General features: G+C 33.8%; 1 pseudogene; it reads left to right on the top strand.

Moving 5' to 3' along the window:
• LOC118749789 overlaps window positions 1-3049 on the top strand; it is a 13575-nt pseudogene extending 10526 nt beyond the window's left edge.
• The last annotated feature ends 16303 nt before the right edge of the window (window positions 3050-19352 follow it).

The following is a 19352-nucleotide window of genomic DNA, read 5'->3' as shown; positions in this document are numbered from 1 at the left end:
ATTTTTCAGCAGAAACTCTCATTTTTCGGCTACATCTTGCAAATTTTGTTGAAATATGAACAGATACAACAATATTTTTTAAATACAACCCAAAACTATTATTTACCAACCACTGTGATTCACAGTTTGCTCTACATGATGCGCATGGGCTTAATATTTGATCGAATACCATGCCCGGCCATCTGATTGAAAGCGATTAATTTAGTCTTGTCAGACCAAATAACCTTCAATTGAAACTTAAAAATATGTTTTTTATTGCATTCTGAACGGTCTAACATATCCCAATAGGCAACGGTCCGGTTTTCGAGCGATCCGGCAAAATGCTACCACTCTCGCACATGTATTTTGATCAAAATGGTTTTTTCTTCTTTTATTATGCCTTTGCGGTCAATTTGACAATTCTTCGCCTCGCTGTCTACTGATTTGCATTCAATTTTAATACCTTAAGCGCTTCTGTAATAGTGGCTGCAGCGCTGCTTGCTACTAAGTTCACAAGATATCGGACCGTAATATTTTTTGGCAGACTTCCTTTGTCCTTAATAAGATTTTAGGCTATATTTTTTCCCAATCTTAACATTTTCACGTGGCGAGCTCCATAATTTTTTTGCCACTTTTCCTACGATCCCGCGTTTCCGCAGTAAATCTATTATTTACATTTATGTTTCCTGATTAACCATATTATTTACTGGTAATCACTTCTTGAATAAATTAAAATACAGAAAAAAGTCATCTGACTTCCAACTAAGTAACAGATAACTATAAAATGCAAAACTGGGAGTGATTGCAAAACTGTAACATTGGCCTTAATTTACATTTTTGCCTGCTGGTTTTATTATTGTTGTTGGATTGACCAATAAGAATATGCAACAAAAGTATGAAAGTCGTTAGAAGTTGGAAAGATAGCGGTGGCTGAAATAAAAAGTGTTACACCATGTTACAGTTTTGCTCGTCACTGTACGTAAACACGAATGATTTGAGCTGACTCACATATCTACATACTGATGTGTATACATACATACATATCCATATGTATGTGCCATTGTAATTGATACAAAGTGATGATAACGCGGCGATCCGTCGCTTTTGGTAACACTTCCGCATTCCCTTTTCTGTCCATGCACGCCATTCGGTTGTTTGTACAGTACAAAGCATACAAATTGAACTTTTTGAATGAAATCAATTCAGAAGTTATGCCATGCTTGCAACAATTTTTAGAAGCGATGTTCTTAAGAATACTCTTTCAAGAGGACGCTATAAAAAGTGGATAGAGGTTGGGATGATGTTAAAGGTAGCTTTTTCCAATATATATTGGCATTAGGGTGGTAAAAAAAAATGCATGGAAAAAAGTAAAGTCGTAATTTTAATCCTCTCATTCTAATCAAGATTCTTATATACCGAAAAAATTAAAACCTGTTTTTTTATTTTTAAATCAAAAAATATTTAGAGGTCGCTCAAAGCGCCCAAAATTTTCCATGCATTTTATATGGGAAAAAACTACTTTTCGCAGAAATTACATAAAATTCTTGAAAATCATAATTTTTCGATCGGAAAACTCTACTTCTCTTCAGAAGACTACCAGTAATAATACCCAATTCTTTATTTTACTATTTTTTTAATGCTAACGATTTTTTATTGAATTTTTTGAGGTTTTTGGGGGTCTTATACAAAATAGTTAGTAATAGAAAATGCTTAAATAAACCATTAGATATTGTTATCTGAAGTGTCTTCAATAAAAAGAAAAAGTGTTCTGTCCAAAAAGTTTTGATTTTCAAGAATTCTATACCATTTCTACCCTAACTTGGTTTTTCCCATATAAATTACTAGGACAACTTTGAGCGCTTTGAGCGACCTCTAAATATGTTTTGATTCTAAAATAAAAAAAGTGGCTAATTTTTTTCGATATAGAACAATCCTAGGGGGTGAGAGCATTAAAATCCCGACTTTACTTTTTTGGAACACCCTAATGTACATACATAAATGTATATAAACTAAGCGAAACAACATGATGAAAGAAATGCCGCATATACCCATGAATTTGCCGTTTTTTCCGCTAATTAATTGTGTAAAAAATAATTTTGTCAAAGATAAAAGGCTGGGCTTTGTATCCGAATTTGCCGTTCCAAAATAAGTGAGTTTACTTTTGAAAAAAATAATAAAAATTTTCGGAAACATTTTTTTAAATGTTCATTAATTTTTAGAACAAAAGACGACTGTATTTTTATGAGAAGCTGTTTTTCGTGGCAGAATACACTCGGAGGTTTGACATTGCCTGACGAGGGGCGACCGGTGTTAAGAAAAAACTTTTTTGTTTTTTATTTTTTGCTGTTGGGTTGAACCGGGCTTGAACTCAGGCCCTGCGGAATAATGGTACACGGTCAAAAATTTGGGTTTAATTTTTAAACCGCGCTGGGACTACTGCCTTTTTTTAAACTTTTATAGTCTACTTTTTAAACCAGTCAATAGTTTTACGCAATTTTTAATATATTCTGGTTTAAATTTTAGCCCAAAAAGTTCGTGGTTTAAAAATCAAACCAAAATGTTTTAATTCTAGTTTCTAGGTTTCATATATAGAAAATTTGGTTTAAAATCTTAACCGAAATAGAATATGTTTGCACAGCGAATTGTGGTGTTGATTCAAACTCAACATATGAAAGCACCAACCAGACGGAGCATGAAATTTAAGATTGTTTTTTTTTATTCTTAATTATGAAAATGTTTGGGTTTAACATTTAAACCGAATTGTTTAAATTCTAAACCCAACATATGTGCTCTCTTTTTTATAAACTTGGAAGGTTTGTATTTGAAACTGAATTTAGTTTGGTCATATATGTAGTCCAAAAAGTTTAAAATTAAAACCGAAATTTTTAACCGTGTAGCGCGCAGTGCTAGCCACCGCTTCATTTAGTTGTCGATGTTTGTTTAAGTGCTTTTTATTTGCTCATAACTCTACTAAATTAACTACTCTTTCTAAATATTACGATACTTTTAATCAGATATGCAAATACTTTTCACTTTCAGAACTACTTTGGATAATGACTCGCGAACGTAAGCCTTCACCTGAAGAGAAAATTGCCCAGAGGTGTATCCCAGTTATGGCGTTTTGGTGGTGATAACTCTAACGCCAACAACAATGCTAATAAAATCAACAAAACCACCGACAACCAAGCGGAGGCAGCCGACGATGTTATTTTCGTCTCAAAGTCCATAGTTACTACAGCCACAAGCACCCAAAGTTCCACTCCAGCTGATATAGCCTTATTGGATACCAAAGCGGAGACGACGGCCAATGTTATTGAAATGGCATCAGAGTTGTTTAGGCGCATTTGGCAGCACATCGTCGACATAGTGTCGTGGCTTTTTGACTTTTTATACTAATATTTTTATCGCGAGCCTTTTTACGCCTTCTTGAGGTTGATATTTTATTGCACTAAGTAAAGAGAGTATTATTTAGATTGTATTTAGTAGTGTTAAGTATCGTTTAATAAAACAAAAACATAATTTCTGAAGTCGTTTTTCGAATTTATGCACAACTGAATCTGCCTATTTTTAGTTGTCTTTGTGCGAAGACGAAAGTTTGGCGAAACCTGATTTCAGAAAAACTAATATTGTATAGATTAAACTAGTACTGCCTACGCTGTATTGGATAAACCGGTATAGCCTGGAACAAACAGGTCTGGCCTATGCCCGATAGGAAAAACCAGTTAAGTCTAGGCTGCGCGCGGACATAAGCCAGATCACTTTGACCCAGGCCATACCGGTTTGTACTATAGAGTCTAAGTAGAAATAGTTTCGCTTAGACAAAACTAGTTTGTTCGAAACTGTGGCTCGACTGATAACATATACTTAAGCTCGGATTATGAAGAAAAAAATGTGTCTTCGAAAATATTATGGTGAAGGCCAACTGATGCTAGTCGCAGTATACATACGTACATATACAGCAAATATAGAAACCTCCCAAAATGTATACTCAAACAGTGAGTCTTATCTCGATAAACATTACTAATATGTGGGTCAAACTCGATGGTTTAATATCTACTTACTGGAAATCGTTTGAGAAGGTTGAAGCCTAGATATAAAATTCCTATAAATTCGGTCCCTTTTCCATTAAGTATTTAAACCTCACTTTGAACATATTTGAGCAAAGTAAAACTATTTGCCAAAATACCTGAACATACATATCACGGCGTACAATATCCAACCAGGCATTCCAATTTCCCAACAAAAAATAGCCATACGATATGTTACACTTAACTTGACAATTAGAAACTTTTAGCCATACTGTGGCCAAAAAAGCTGGTTTAATGACGTTTATGGTTAAATGAAAGTCATTCAATCTGACTCACGTTAAACTTTGCTGAACTCAACTGAAATAAATTGGCGAGAAACTAAGATTTTTGTCTTGCTAAAATGTCTGCGTACACTTATGTATGTAAATGTATGTATGTATGAGTGCAAATGACATTACACATTGTAATGAATGTGTAATGAAAATATTCGGCTTAGAACTGCCTGACTAAACGAATGCTAAAGTGATTTAGCTGTATCCAGTGTAAATGATCCGACTTTTTTCAAATAGCCTAGTAAAGAGAAAATTCTAGAAAGGTGTTCCAAATTTTCTACAAAATTTTTCTAGGCACCTTTCGCTTTAAAAATCAGAAGTTGGTTCGAAAAATTTTGTTGCACACTGTTAAAAGCTGCGTGAAAGCAAAGCTTCTTGATGAAACAACAAACATGCAGCTCAAACTTACATACATACAGTAACTCAAACAAATTACCACGTGTTGATTTTCTTCTAATAATCGTAATGCTTTTCGAGCTAAATTTTGGTTAAAAAATCGCCTTGATTTTTGAGATTTTTTTTGTTTGTTAAGCATTTTTGCACTCTTTTTCATATATGTAAGTATGAATTTCTTATGAAATACAATGCGGGCGACCGTCAGCAACAAAATTTCAAAATATCAATGCAAGTTTTTGTAAATTGCGCTTGTTATATTAAGTAGCTTACAAAAAAAAATCTCTTTGAAACTTGCACCTCATTAGACTAAAATTGTATGGGCTATAAAACTGAATACCCAAAAGTTTCCTAAAAATTCAGAATAAAAAGTTGAAATTTTGATGAAAATTTGTTGAATTTTCCTAAATTTTGTATAAAGTCTGAAATTGTGATTTACACGGTTTTGGTTAAAGTTTAGACGATATTTTTATATAAAAATAACAAAAAAATTTCATTTGTTTGAGTCACAGTATGTGCTTGATAACTAACGAAATACATATACATACATGTACTTTGGAGCTTTGCAGTTTATATGTGTGTTCTTAATGTTAATTTCACGCTGATTCTCTGGGCGACTACACAAAAATGGATTTGACCGCTTAATGGGAAATCATTAATTAGTTTAGTTTTCCCAATAACTTTGGGTGGTGGCGGATTGAGAAGCATCTATATATACTGATGCCCGCAACTTAATTTCAACTTGACCACAGGGGCTGGGATTGAATGTACAAGTATGTACATAGATGAAATTTAATAAATGCGAAAAGGAAAATGAGACTAACTGCAGTTGCAAGAGTTGGAGCAGCAAAGAAGTGAAGTGCATGTGTGCGTCCGGGGACGTTCGATGGGATTAAAAATCACGAAAGCTCAATTAATGTGCCGCACAAGTAGTCGGGAAACTTGTTAATGTAACGTTTGTTGTTGTTATTTTTTTACGTTTTCGGTAAGATATTATTTGGGCTGTTAATATTAATGGTATTTTTCAAACATACATAAATACCCGAATAAGTTCATAGCCTAGAACGTACCGAGCGTGCTTTTTATAATAAAGAGGCAAACAATTTTAATTAACTTTTATTATTTTGAGCAAGAAATATGTGATATCTTTTGCTTTTTTCCCGAAAAGTCCGAAAAGCTCCCCAAAGAACCCAGAAAAAAACAGCCGTTATTATGAATAAATCCACAATTTCCTCAGACGTTACATTATCTCCCGAAAATATCTCAGAAAGCGTACATAAATTACGGAAAACTCCCCAAAAATCAAATGCGAAGATTCCCGAAATATTCCGAAACACCCTGAAAATTCCAAATGAATTCCTTTAAGTCCTAAAAGAATGGGAAAAGTGTCTAGGAAATGATACACTATTAGTTCAATAAAATTTCAAAAAAAAAACACAAGCCTCGCACAAAGAATTCCGAAAAGCATTTAAACATAAATAAAAGTCCAGAAAAATCCTTTAAAATAAATCACGAAGAATTTCGAAAAGTTCTCAAAATCAAACTTTAAAAATCCCGAAATGTCCCGAAAAAAAAACAATGAATACATTAAAGTACCAAAAAAAGCTCATTTCAGATTCCTAAATGTCTCGAGATAACACCAAAAGCTATTCACGAAGAATTCCGAAACGTCCCTAAATGATTTCCAAAATGTTTAGAAAAAATCCTAGAAGATAAAGCATGAATGCTCCCGAAAAAAAAAATTCCAAAAATCGTTTGCATAAAAAAAGCAAAGAAAAGAAACAAGTTTCAGAAAAATATCTCAAAAAATCTCGAAAACCTAAATACGCAAAAAAAACACAACGCATCCCATAAAGACACCAGATACGTAAAAACGAAAAGTTTCCGAAAAATTAAAAAAATCAAGAATCCCAAAAAGTCTTCAAACTTGCAAAAGTTTCAGAAAGACTCAAAAAAATACAAAAATAAATAACCAAGAATTCCGACAGACCTCGCAATTTTCTGAAGAACATATGACAAAATTTCTTAAATCCTTAAGATTACAAAAAATCTTTAAAATGATAAAAATGAAAGATTCCTAAAAATCTCGAGGTAATACCAAGCGCTTTCCACGAATAATCCCGAAACCTCCTCAAATAATTTTCAAACTGTTTCCATAAAAAACCTATAAAATAATGCACGAAGACTCCTGAAAAATCCAAAAAGTTCCAAAAAATCTTAATCCTCAAATTTCAAAAAAAAAATCATAACAAAGGCAAAGAACCCGCAAAATATCCAATAAAAACTACCCGCCTTCTACTTGAACTCCTGAGACTTTTTTCCAATCTTTACTTTTCTTTCCACTTCAAAGTGTGAAGTTTTTCTATTTTAGCGAAAACCTCTTGATTGTCTGGTCGAATCCCGCAGGGAATTCCCACTGGTTGAATTGTTTGGGAAGTTTCGATTTCAATCGTTCGCCTGTCGCTGCTCCCCTCTTTTAAATTCATGAGCTACAATATGTCTTGCTGCAGACTACAGACTGCCAATATGTACTGAGATTCCCATCGAAATGACTTGAGTGCACCCTTGTGCGTGGGTGTGTGTTTTTGGGTTGTGTTCGCTAGTAAATGCCGCTCGAGCAGATGAAGTAGTTGTCCGGCGCGCCGCGGCATCGCCAAGTGGCTGTGGTTACGTTTAAATGCGCATTTTCTGCTTCTCTTCTGGCCTACTCCCTTCTCGCAAGTGGTTTTCATGGCGGCCGGTGGATGCAACTAGTAGCCGGTGGGAGCAGAAGTCAGAATAAAAGAAGCATTTTAAATGGGATTGACGCTGGAGTCCCATATGTGTTGACGCACATGTACATACACATGCACATATGTATATGGTATACATATACATACATGTTGCTCGTGTTGTTGTTCTTATTTGATTTCCTGCACGGTTAAAAATTTCGGTTTTAATTTTAAACTTTTTGGACTACATATATGACCAAACTAAATTCATTTTCAAATACAAACCTTCCAAGTTTAAAAAAAGAGAGCACATATGTTGGGTTTAGAATTTAAACAATTCGGTTTAAATGTTAAACCCAAACATTTTCATAATTAAGAATAAAAAAAAACAATCTTAAATTTCATGCTCCGTCTGGTTGGGATTGAACCCGGACAGCCTTGGTAGCAACCAATTGTATCAAGCATCTTTTCACACTCGGCTACAGCCACGCATGTAAATGTGCTTTCATATGTTGAGTTTGATTCAACACCACAATTCGCTGTGCAAACATATTCTATTTCGGTTTAGATTTTAAACCAAATTTTCTATATATGAAATCTAGAAACTAGAATTAAAACATTTTGGTTTGATTTTTAAACCACGAACTTTTTAGGCTAAAATTTAAACCAGAATATATTAAAAATTGCGTAAAACTATTGACTGGTTTAAAAAGTAGACTATAAAAGTTTAAAAAAGGCAGTAGTCCCAGCGCGGTTTAAAAATTAAACCCAAATTTTTGACCGTGTGTTGTTTTTATTTTATGCCACCCCTAAGCTTCGATTGTTTGATTTTGGTTTCCGTTTGGTGGTCGTAAAAAGTCAATCACAATTCCCCATGCAATCACAACAAGAAATAATATTTAAAGAGGTCATCGATGCGCCGCAATGGTCGTTAAAGTTGGCGTCAATTCCTTTAAAGCTCCCGTTCCAATTATCTTAACTCGAAAATGTTGCTGTGCAAATATATTTTATTACACTTTTGCAGACTTCGAAGACGGTGTTAGATAAAATATTTGAGTGGCTGATTTCTTGTAGCTGACTCATTGTACTATTAAGAAATAAAATACCATTAAAAATCGTGGCAATACGTAAACATATGTCTTAAGTAAGTGGTGAAGGGCAATGCAAAGAGTGGGGTTCCTAAATTTTCAGGCTTGTAAGGTTTCCCAGCTCTGATTTTGTAAACAACGTTAAGATATAGGAGCTAAACTCATAGACAGACGGCAACGTTGATCCGGATTAACGCCGGAATTGATCTGGTCAAAATTGTGCCTTGACAGACGGCAGTAATGCGGATTAATGAGCCGCGAGGTCGTAGGTTCGAATCCCACGGCCAGTAGCATATTAACTTAATTTATCTTATTGATTCAATTATAACTTATATAATTTTTATTTTAAAGTTGTTTTAAGTTAGTTGTTTTTGACTGTTTTTAGTAAAATTAAACTCTAATGGCCTTATTCATAAAAGATAAAGTAGGGTTAAAGAGCTTTATAAATTGACGTTTTCATACATTTTTCGATTTATAAACCTTTTATAAAGCTACTTTATTTTTTATGAATAAGGCCATACAAATTTAAATTAACCACACGGTTAAAAATTTCGGTTTTAATTTTAAACTTTTTGGACTTCATATATGACCAAACTAAATTCAGTTTCAAATACAAGCCTTCCAAGTTTAAAAAAAGGAGAGCACATATGTTGGGTTTAGAATTTAAACAATTCGGTTTAAATGTTAAACCCAAACATTTTCATAATTAAGAATAAAAGAAAAAACAATCTTAAATTTCATGCTCCGTCTGGTTGGGATTGAACCCGGACAGCCTTGGTAGCAACCAATTGTATCAAGCATCTTTGCACACTCAGCTACAGCCACGCATGTAAATGTGCTTTCATATGTTGAGTTTGAATCAACACCACAATTCGCTGTGCAAACATATTCTATTTCGGTTTAGATTTTAAACCAAATTTTCTATATATGAAACCTAGAAACTAGAATTAAAACATTTTGGTATGATTTTTAAACCACGAACTTTTTGGGCTAAAATTTAAACCAGAATATATTAAAAATTGCCTAAAACTATTGACTGGTTTAAAAAGTAGACTATAAAAGTTTAAAAAAGGCAGTAGTCCCAGCGCTGTTTAAAAATTAAATCCATATTTTTGACCGTGTAATAATAAAATAAAAATGTGAAATAAAATAAAACAGACGAAAATAAAATAAACACACAATTAAATATATAAATCAAATAAAATTTGGAAAAATAAAAGAAATAGTAAAAACAAAATTTTTTTGGCAATCGCTCCAACCGAGGATCGAACCTGGCCCTACAGGCTTGTAGTACGCAGCTGTCACCACTCGGCTACCGCGGATGAAGGAATCAGTTGTTTTATTTGCTCAGTTAGCGTAGAACACAAAGAAACTGCAAAACTAGCATAGACATCCACCCTTTCGTCGGTAATGCAGTCACCGAAAAAAGTTCTTATTCATTTTAAATTGGATTCCTATTTAAATTAGTATGGTGACTACATTACCGATGAAAATGCTAATTTTGCATTTTCCCTGTATTCTACGCTCTCTGAGTTTTGGTCAGTGTTGTCATCGAAAATTCCCTTGATCCGAGTTAAGTTTGGGAAATAACTCTGCGACATTATCCGGATCAACTGCACTTAATTCGCAAGATAATTCCGAATTAACTAGCTGATCCGGATCAGCGCTGCCGTCTGTTTAAGCTTTAAGATATCGAATCCGTGATCTGGGTCAGCAGCGGCAGGAAAGATGGCCTGAGGACCAAAAAATATTATTTTAATTCTTCGAAAGTTGTACAGTAATACATTTTCTGCCCTCAATTTGTTTATAACTGCAACTGTACAGCTAACCAGTGATGCCAACGAGGGGATAATTGAATTTCTCGGGGAATGGCTTTAAATTTCAGTGGAATTCAATATAAAACCGATTTTTATTAGAACATTCCTATTGAGAATAAAATTACAACTTGTAATAAAACGGTGCTACGGATTTAAAACATAACGTAATTGCTTCATGCAACCGTGCGTAGTGACTCATTTCACTTCACGTTTATATTTCTTACTTCTTTCTTGCATTTATGAATATATAGAGCATTTTTTCAAAATTAGTTTAAAAAACCCGAAATCAGAAATAGGCTTAGCATAGATACTTTGGAGTAGAGATCGAAAATAACCGTCACCAAGTGTCTTGTATAGTGTTTACCACTGACACAAACATTTATCTCTGAACCTAAGAGTGTTTCTCACCGTGGCATATAACTCTGTGCGATCTTTTTGTGTTTTCCGTTGTGGGTTATTTATCAACTGCTAAAATTCCCCTTAGGCAAAGACACTTTGGCAGGGACTTTTATTTTTAAGTATCTTAATTTGTGGGTTAGTGCAAGACTGAAAAACATAAGTGGGCATACATTAGTGGAAGCAAACACGACATATAAGTACACATACATGTGCGAACATTTATGACAAAGAAGAGAGCGTGCACATTCATAATATGATACGCCGAAAATAAGTTATTTTATTTTATTGATAAAGAAAAGGATAAAGGCAAAGGTTAAAAATAAAAACAAAAAAGAAGATGCGTAAAGATAAATGCAAAAATTAAGATCAAGGTAAATTTAAAAATTTTACTAATATAAGGGCAAAGGTGAAGGGGAATATGTAGATGTAGAAAATGATAAACATAAAGATGATAAAGATAAATATTAAGAAAAAGATAAGGATGAGTAAAGATGAAGATAAAGGAAGAAAGATTAAAATAAAGGTAATTATAAAGAAAATGATATAGAGTCCTGAGTCGGTATTCTTGGGACTTGTCGATATAATAATCGATATTTTTATCGAGTTTGTTATCGATTTGGGTATCGATATTTTTATCGATTTTATTATCGATATTTTAATCGATTTTTTATCGACAATTTTATCGATTTTTTATCTATTTTGTTATCGATTTGTATATCGATTTTATTATCGTTTGGCAAATTTGATATGTTTCTACGCAGTTCTACGGTATCCTGCGTACACGGTCAAAAATTTGGGTTTAGCTTTCAAACCGCGCTGGGACTACTGCCTTTTTTAAACTTTTATAGTCTACTTTTTAAACCAGTCAATAGTTTTACGCAATTTTTAATATATTTTGGTTTAAATTTTAGCCCAAAAAGTTCGTGGTTTAAAAATCAAACCAAAATGTTTTAATTCTAGTTTCTAGGTTTCATATATAGAAAATTTGGTTTAAAATCTAAACCGAAATAGAATATGTTCGCACAGCGAATTGTGGTGTTGATTCAAACTCAACATATGCACATTACACATGCGTGGCTGTAGCTGAGTGTGCAACGATGCTTGATACAATTGGTTGCTACCAAGGCTGTCCGGGTTCAATCCCAACCAGACGGAGCATGAAATTTAAGATTGTTTTTTTTTTATTCTTAATTATGAAAATGTTTGGGTTTAACATTTAAACCGAATTGTTTAAATTCTAAACCCAACATATGTGCTCTCTTTTTTTTAAACTTGGAAGGTTTGTATTTGAAACTGAATTTAGTTTGGTCATATATGTAGTCCAAAAAGTTTAAAATTAAAACCGAAATTTTTAACCGTGTAGACGCTCGTGGGTAACCGCGTTCTAACCCTTATTTTTCCTCTTCCAGCGATAAGTGTCCATGTCCAACAGCAACGGCAAAAGATATGCAAATAACCCTTTCTCACTGAGAGGAGCACACATCTACAAAAAAAACCACCAGTTCTGTTTTGTGAGTTATTTTTCTCTTAAATAGTGACGGTTATTTTGGGACACTTTCAAAGTGGAGAGGGATATTTTCGACCTCTGCTTTGGAGGCAATTTGACTTACAAAACAACTATTTAAAAATGAAACCTCTCTTGATTTTAGTGCGACTTGTAGACAATTACAAAAATTTCATTAAGAAATGTGTGATTCTAAGGAATAACCCATCTATATCCGAGAAACATACATATGTAAATATGTATATGGTCAATATAATTGATGATATTTGTTGTGTTTTTAATAAAAATGAGAATGCAGTGCCTGAAATAGTAAAACCTATTTTGGGGGGAATACCATTGAAAATAGGGGAATTTTTTCAGAAAATTGGGGAATTAGCCTTGGTATCCCTGCAGCTAACAGACAAAGTGATAGCCAACGGATCTGTGAATATCCATAGGGAAATATATATACATACGTATGTAGTTATGATCAAGTGCTCTTGAGTTCAGCAAAGCACCTTCACGGGTTAAACTCAAAACTCAACGAACGATACCTACTTGCATATGGGTGTTTCCATCGGAAGGTCTACTACGTAAAAAAAATTTAAGTCATATATCTAGGGTGTTTATAAGCCAATTTGTCTGTTTTTTTAATATATACTGTGTAAACAGAAAAATTTTGCGTTAAATTGTCTCGCTAGGTGGCGCAAGGCTGGAGATATTTCGAAAAACCGTATTTTAGGTCCGATTGGTTCGAATTCGGCATAGTTAGCTGAAACATAATAAATCACAGATTTCCAAAGAAAAATTACCATGAATTGTTTTAATTTTTCGGTTAAATATAGAGCTAACTATGTGCTATACAAGGGTCCGAAAAAAGCAAACGAAAACAAATGTTTTTCCTTGTTTGTATCTCATTGAATCGTACGACTGTTACGTATGTGCGAAAAGCCCAAAATTATGATTTATTTTGTCCTAAATTTTAAAATAAGGTCGCTGTATGGGCATTATTATTTGCTTCTGCGTTTTCATCGCAACTACTGATTTCAGATGGTGGTACATCGCACAGTTTCCCAAAAATAGGGATATGTTGTAAGCAAAAGGAACCATTGCATAAATGTTAGTGCTGTTAGGCAAATTGACGAAAACTAACTCAAAAAGGGGGCTGTTAAACCGAAGGATTGCTAAGCGGAAATGCATTTTATGAAGCAGTACTTTGGCAAAATCGTGCACGTAAGCGAAAAATGCACCTAAGCGAATAGGCAGCTAAACGGAATACAATGTACTCGTAAATACATATGTATACATATGTATGGTTACTACATACCTACATACAGACCGACATAACCAATAATCCAATCAGAAGAAATACTGCAAAGTAGTTCATCCCAATTGCAGACAGGTGTGTTCGTGGGTGCCCCTGCTTTTTATGTAGATTTTACAGGCGGTAGCTAGCTTTTCAGATACATTGTCCAGTCGCTACAAAGACTTACAGATTAACTCCTGGATCACCCCAGACCTAAAATAGCTAAGGATGCGGATGCATGCCAGCTAAATGGAAGGCCGCATTTGTAGGGAAGACGAGGAAATCGAGGCCGTCAAGCACTTCTTCTGCCATTCTGTTTTCATCTAGAATGTGGCCCTGACCTACTTAACCTAAAGTAACCTAGGTTTGCTTTCTTTGTCCATCCATAATTGCCGAAACAAAATATCATTTTAGTGGAGCATCAACACCCATGCGCAGGACATGCCCAAGCCATCAAAAACATTGAATATGAATGCTAGACACTGAGCCAAAGAGGTGCTTTTGGCAAATGGTTTTCTTATATTGATCTCCATGCTAACATTATTGTTATTGTTAATACTGGTTTTTCGGTAGACCAATTCCTTCACTACTTCCAAGTTACATTGTGGTTTTCCGTTCAGCGATAGATGGATAGATTTCGCTTGCTAATATCAAAGAGGCCCGACTTATTTTCCAAAAGCACCACAACTATTGTAATAAACGTGTCAGCCATTTTAGAGTATTAGTAGCTGAAGTTCAATTAGTGTACAGGGCGATACCATCTAAATTTTTTTACGTAGTGCGATTTCGTGTAAACACGACGGATCTGTGTGAGATGCGGGCTTCACGGAGCTCACCAGGCCTGCCGCGCTGAAAAATTTTAACTAATAAAATTCGTATAAAATTACATATAATAAAATTATGTGTAATAGTTACCATGATACAAATACAAATTTAGAGGTAGTTCCACTTCTACTTCTTATCCGCCATTACTCCCATTTGACGTAAACTGTGCTTTTGACGTTTTCTTTTAAATTGAAGCTACCATATTCTTTGAAGAAACTAAAAAGTGGTTTTTTACTTCAAAAAAGATTATTCCAAAATTATTTCAAGGAATATATTTTGAGCATCATTTTATAGCGAGCTTTTAGTGGTTTATTTCTAAAATTAATTAAATTAAAATACTCCTATTACATTGCGTAATGCACATGGATAATCTATTTGTTTATGCAATTATTTTCATCATTATTTAGTACGATTAGCTGCATATTTCGGAATGGCCACGTGCATGGTAACTTCACCAAGGTGTTGTTTGCTTGTTCTAACAGCTTTTCGGCGGAAAATTTTCAGCCTCGGGATGGATGTGCCACATCTAAGCGAAACGCTGCACCAGCAGCAGTAGAGCGAGGAGTTCATCTGTCTATAAACTATAACAAGGAGCTCTAAGAATTTGTAATTTTTTTTTACCTCCCTCTAAGTTTATGCTTCGATAGTGCTTTCATTGACGATAAGCTACTTTTTAACTATTCCTTTCTTCATATGTCCTCTAAAAAGGATCCAAATTAAACCAACATCCTAATATCTATAATAATATCTCATGGAACACTGCATCTAATGCCAAATTTTTTTGCGGTAAGGTAATTTAAGGTATTTTAAATTAATACTCACTTATTAACAGCTATGCTAATACGATGAATTAAGTAAACTTACCTTGCGTGTTGTTATTTTTTAATGCATAAAAAATTCCTTTAAAAACTAATAAAATTTCCAAAACAATAATTTGTTGAGGTGGCAGTGATACTCGAGCAATTTACGAAAAGTACAAACGTCATAAGCACAGTTTATGTCAAAAAATTTAAAAGTGAAACTACTTTCTTTTTTTGTATCATGATAGTTACTTTATTTGAAACGATAAAGGCTGCATTTCTTTATTCATTCTGAACGTTTGGAATAAACTTTTTTGTTTACTTATTCTTTAGAACGTTCCTGATGATATGTTAACGTATATTTTAAACGCATTCTGTTTATTCCGGTAGTGATATGGGATTATCCGGAATGTATAAATAAACGCAGCCAAAATCTAAAATAATATTATAAAGAAGAAAAAATAATAATTTGATTTTATTTTATTCATTTCATCCGGAATCAGCACACGACTTTTTCATGAGCACTGCAAGCATAGTTCAGTACTAGTTCAGGATTTGTTCGTGACTAGTTTTAAACTATCCCGAAATTATCACAAAATTATACTGAAGGAGTCTTGAAGTGGTTCTGAACAAGTCGTGAACTTGTCTCGAAATGATCTCGGACAAATCTTAAAAAGGTCCCCAAATGGTTACTTACTGGCGCCAAATTTATCCCGAACTTGTCCCGGTTTGCTACTGAAATAGTCCCGGTTTGCTCCTGAACTAGTCCCAAAATGATCGCGAACTACTGCCCAAGTGTTCTGAAATAGTCTGGAGGTAGTCCCGAAATCGACTTGACCCTAAATGGTCCTCAACTAGTACCGAACTAGTTTCTAAAGCTCCCGAAAGGGTTCTTAAAATCATTTCATAAAAATATTCTATTTTATATTCTGATAGGGCCACATTTCGGCCGAAAAGCTTCTCCAGATCTTTGCAACTCACATCTTTCAGCCTACACGTAGAATTATCATATGCTATACGCCTATTGTCGAAAAAATCTCGCAAACAAATTGACTCGCCCTAATGTATCTATAAATGTTTACATTAATGAGGATTTGTGCCCTACAGTACATTTATTACCCATACTTTTATAAATAAATCATTTCATTTTAGATTGCAATGACTTATTGGATATTTTTTGTTTTTGTTTGTATTATCAATCGCTAGCTTTTGCTCTTCAGCCAGCCGCTGCGTCATGTTTACTATTTCAAAGTCAATCCCATTTTTTATTGTTCTTTCACACTTTGGTATTCTTTATTGGTTTACATAAATTTATTTTTTTTTTACATATGCGCCTATACATTAAACGCCATCCCCGCTTTTTCAGTGGTAGGTTATGAAATCTCAGACAACCTATTGCAACTATCGAACTCACACAATCGACGGACATAACGAATGGAATGAGTGATGGTTTCAGGGTATCCGCAGAGAAATCGCTGGAAAGAGAACTAGGCACAAGAAGTTGGAGAATTCTGTCGCATGGTCGAATTGGCAAATAAACAATGGCGGCTGGAGTCACTGCGGTTGTTGCAAGAATAATAAAAAAAATAGAAAATTCTAACAGCAAAACCACTAGCTGAGACATACACGGTCAAAAATTTGGGTTTAATTTTTAAACCGCGCTGGGACTACTGCCTTTTTTAAACTTTTATAGTCTACTTTTTAAACCAGTCAATAGTTTTACGCAATTTTTAATATATTCTGGTTTAAATTTAGCCCAAAAAGTTCTTGGTTTAAAAATCAAACCAAAATGTTTTAATTCTAATTTCTAGGTTTCATATATAGAAAATTTGGTTTAAAATCTAAACCGAAATAGAATATGTTTGCACAGCGAATTGTGGTGTTGATTCAAACTCAACATATGAAAGCACATTTACATGCGTGGCTGTAGCTGAGTGTGCAAAGATGCTTGATACAATTGGTTGCTACCAAGGCTGTCCGGGCTCAATCCCAACCAGACGGAGCATGAAATTTAAGATTGTTTTTTTTTTTATTCTTAATTATGAAAATGTTTGGGTTTAACATTTAAACCGAATTGTTTAAATTCTAAACCCAACATATGTGCTATCTTTTTTTTAAACTTGGAAGGTTTGTATTTGAAACTGAATTTAGTTTGGTCATATATGTAGTCCAAAAAGTTTAAAATTAAAACCGAAATTTTTAACCGTGTAGCTACAGCAATAGCAAAGTGCAACACTTAACAACAACAGTAGCGGTGACAATATTGACAGCGCAAAATAAACAATATAAATTTATATAAAAACTTAAAACACAGCAAAATGTTAGCAAGGTGGCCCCAGACATTGACATTGGCCCTGCTCTTAGTTGTCTGCCATATGCTGGCTCTGACATTTGCTAAGGTCATGCAAGGAGTTTAAGTTGCAAACATTGGCAATATTGGCATGAGCTGTCTGGCGCTATAAATGCGTGTATAATTTTGTTTTGCTATCGTATGGGGGCACTGTCGTTAAATGTCAAGCATGCATTGGCGAATATTGATATGGGCATGTTTGTACATTAGGGTGCCAATCCCCAAAATAGTAGTTAAAACTAATTTTATTTATAAAAATCGTATTTTGGATGTTGTTCTGTTGAAAAAGTACTTTGCTTTTGCTGTAAATTTTCTTAAAATAATAAAAAGAGAAGCATTTTTGATTGAGAGCTGCAAACTGATTTAAGAAATTTTGATAGAAGAAAATTTCTTTTACAACTCTTGTGCGTAATTTTTTATATGGATTTTTCGTTTTACTTGAGACCTGCTAACAGCCCTTTAGTCTTAAAATATAATTGATTTTATAGTTCCGATGGAAAGTAGTACCGATTTTTTGTATGGAAAGTGATGCACCCTAATGTGCTTTTGTATGTATATACCAGTGCTGTGTAAGTGTGAAATCATTTTCAATTTTAAATCAAAATCTTTTCTATCCAGTTTTCATTACTTATTCTTCGCTTAGGATTGAGGTTTAAAATTTTTGAATTTTCCATTCTCTCAAAGCAGTTATGAATTCACACATCAAAATATTCATAGCAAGATTGAAAAAACCAATGCCCAATCAAAAAAAGGTTTAACACTGAATGAGTATTGAAAAGGCTGCAATCTTTTATGTGTGTGCATTCTTTAACTCAGTACCAATCATTAGTTCAAAGACACCCTGGTAAATAACTTTCTGATAAAAAGGAAGATTTTTGACAATTGCTCAATTGTAAAAATTCAAACCGGCGTTACCCAATTTAAGTTTTTTGGTAGTGGGGATTTTATATCATATGTTTGGGATTATATATAAAACAGTTGTATTAACATTTACGTTTTAAATATAATTCATGTTTTATCTTGAAAATGTTTAAAATTTACATTAAATTAGATAACTTCGCATAAGCTTTACATTTAGGTTGATAAAATTTTAGTGAAAATATTTTAAAAATCTTAGTGTCTTTAATAAAAAAATAGCTCATCATAAAAATTGTATCGCCGTTCGGCGTCGGCGTAAGTTTGTAGGTCCCTCCCATTTGTGTGACAGCAAAGGCGCACGCTACAAATCGGAGGAGAAGCTCGGCCAAAACTTAGCAAAAGTGTCAAGGCCAAAATATGATTATTATAAATAAAGTTAGTTTCAAACAGGTCGCAACCCTCTTCAAACGCCTCAAAAGTATTCCCAATATTATTTAGCTGTGAACCCGCATGAGTCCGAAATTACCATTTTTTACCAGAATTTCCAGATTTTACCGGAAATCGTACTTGGTTTTCTGGCAACTGAGAGGACAAATAAGAGAGTAAGTAAGGTCATCTCTTTGTCAGAAGCTACCTGGTGGTATATTCTGGTAAATGTGTCAAAAGATCCGATGTAGTGTGTTTGACAACCAAATTGTAAACAAAAGAGAAGTGCACTCTGCTAATGCATGTTGAAAAGTAAATAATTCCTTGCTTGAGTAGATGCTAATGAGTTTTGGTTAAATTACAAAACGCTTAAAAAGGTATTAGCCGTCATTTTACGTTTAAAAACTTTAAAACTTTAACACAGTACCACCCTATACTCTATATGTGATTGACCATTGAACTAAATCGTTGTTTATTTGGGTAAGATTAAAATATATTTTACTATTCAATATTGGAGTTGGTGTGAAACAAAAATTAATAATTGATTGTTATGTATG

Source organism: Rhagoletis pomonella, unplaced genomic scaffold (genome assembly GCF_013731165.1).
Source record: "Rhagoletis pomonella isolate Grant_MI unplaced genomic scaffold, Rhpom_1.0 Rhpom_scaffold_00049, whole genome shotgun sequence".
In the NCBI taxonomy this organism is placed as follows: Eukaryota; Metazoa; Arthropoda; class Insecta; order Diptera; family Tephritidae; genus Rhagoletis; species Rhagoletis pomonella.
This window is presented reverse-complemented; position numbering and strand designations above follow the sequence as displayed.